We start from the raw sequence: 2376 nt of genomic DNA on the forward strand, positions 1-2376 counted from the left end.
CCTGGATTGCAAGAGGGATGTCTGACTGCTGGTTTAGGCCCAATCCCTGTAGGGACATCCACCGAGGGGTTCCAGATTGGAGAGGGTGCAGGCCAGGCTGAGGGACACCAGCCCCCGCCCCCGCCCCCATGCACGAATTTCGTGCACTGGGCCACTAGTATATATAGATCAGACATTTTTCTTTACTCATATTTTAAAAATTAGATACAAACCAAGACATAATGTAATAACTTGTTAATCAAATTAATCTTAAATTTTCTCTATAATCTTTTGTAAATAGACATTTTCTTTAGGGAACCACCTGGATCTTTTTATTTTATTTTTTAAATGTTTTTATTGATTTCTGAGAGAGGGTGGGAAAGGGAGAGATAGAAACATCAATGATGAGAGAGAATCATCAATTGGCTACCTCCTGCACATCCCTACTGGGGATCAAGCTCACAACCTGGGCATGTGCTCTGACAGGAAATTGAGACAGTGACCTTCTGGTTCATGGCTCGGTGCTCAGCCACTGAGCCACACCGGCTGGACTCCTGGATCTTTTAAAATTCTCCCAACTTAACCATGTTTACTAATAAGGGGAGACCATTTTTAATGTACTATTTTCTTCTTCATATACTTCTTGAGAAGATTCTCGGGAAAAATTTCAGTTTCATTTATATTTTGCTTTTTCCTCATTTTCTTTTCAGTAAGGGAAAGAGAAATGTCAAAACCCTGTGTACCCAATCCATCTCCAAGTAGAGATGTAGCTTTTTTGCAAAAGGCATTTCTTTTTCACGTTTGAAATGTTATTTCTTCCCACCTCACCTGTCTTCTTAGGATGATGATACAATACCAGAGCATATTTCTCAGCTGAAAGGACCAGGTCAGTTACATAAAATAGTATATTTTACACTAATGAGTATATGATAAGATGGTTTTAAATGCCTGACAAAGGTCAATCACATTGTCTTTACTAGAATGATTACATGCCTCTTATGGTGGGCTCTGTCAAGCTTTTTCTCTATACAGGGATGCTCTCTGAATCTATAAATATTACTACCACTATTAGGAAATTTTGGCCCATGTGATTTCTATCCTTTGTATCTGCTCTTCTTAACAGTCTATCTCCTTTGCCTTATGGGTATGCCGTAGAGGTGAGCAGGAGGAAAAGAAGTTTGTGGCGTGGGGGGGGGGGGGGGGGGGTCCCTCAGCCCGGCCTGTGCCCTCTCGCCGTCTGGGACCCCTCGGGAGAACATAAAATAGTATATTTTACACTAATGAGTATATGATAAGATGGTTTTAAATGCCTGACAAAGGTCAATCACATTGTCTTTACTAGAATGATTACATGCCTCTTATGGTGGGCTCTGTCAAGCTTTTTCTCTATACAGGGATGCTCTCTGAATCTATAAATATTACTACCACTATTAGGAAATTTTGGCCCATGTGATTTCTATCCTCTGTATCTGCTGTTCTTAACAGTCTATCACCTTTGCCTTATGGGTATGCTGTAGAGGTGAGCAGGAGGAAAAGAAGTTTGGGGGGGGGGGGGCAGAGATAAGTGCCAACTATTAGTACTCTCTTAATGGGGACCACTGTCGGAGTTAAAGATGTGGGGGAAGAGGAAGGCAGATGAGAGAGGACTTAGGGTGATTTGGGAATAGTCAAGCAAGAGGATTAGGGTAGGAGCCCTGCTAAGAATGTTCTATATGACAACTTGGACTCAATACTTATGTAATTAAATTGTCAATGTTTCTGAGGCCCATTAATCCCAAACTCTGATACCTTCATGTCATAAAACTCCAGGTGCCTGTGTATCCTAGCCTTGTAGCCTTCCACCATTCTTCCACTGATGAGATGGAAAATGAATCTGAGGAAATAATCATTTGATAGCTCCTCCCAGGTGGGGTAAAGATAGTCATGTGGCAGGAAGTACTGTGCAGAGAAGGTGCTCTGGGCCTCGGCCCCCCATCCACCCAGGCCAACTGCTGAAGTACTGGTACGTGGCTCCCACTGCATAGCCACCAAGGTGAACTAGAGCATCAGATTAGTCTGTAGGAGTCACCCTGGTTGTTCCTCTTCTGATGTTACAGAACCAAGGACAAGAGTGGACAAGGGGTCATTAGTGAGACAGAACTGCAAAGGATGAGGAAAAATGCCTGGTTCTGGCTGGGAAGTTATCAAACTGTTAAAATCCAGTTCTTCTCGACTCTCATTTCTCCCTGTGTCATTTACTACTCACATGCATTTCACTTCTGGTCACCAGAAGCTTAGAGGCTTTCCTCTAGACCAGCGGTTCCCAACCTGTGGGTCGCAACCCCTTTGGGGGTTGAACGACCCTTTCACAGGGGTCGCCTAAAACCATCGGAAAACACACACACACACATATATATA

This window comes from Myotis brandtii, unplaced genomic scaffold (assembly GCF_000412655.1).
Source record: "Myotis brandtii unplaced genomic scaffold, ASM41265v1 scaffold521, whole genome shotgun sequence".
NCBI classification, from domain to species: Eukaryota; Metazoa; Chordata; class Mammalia; order Chiroptera; family Vespertilionidae; genus Myotis; species Myotis brandtii.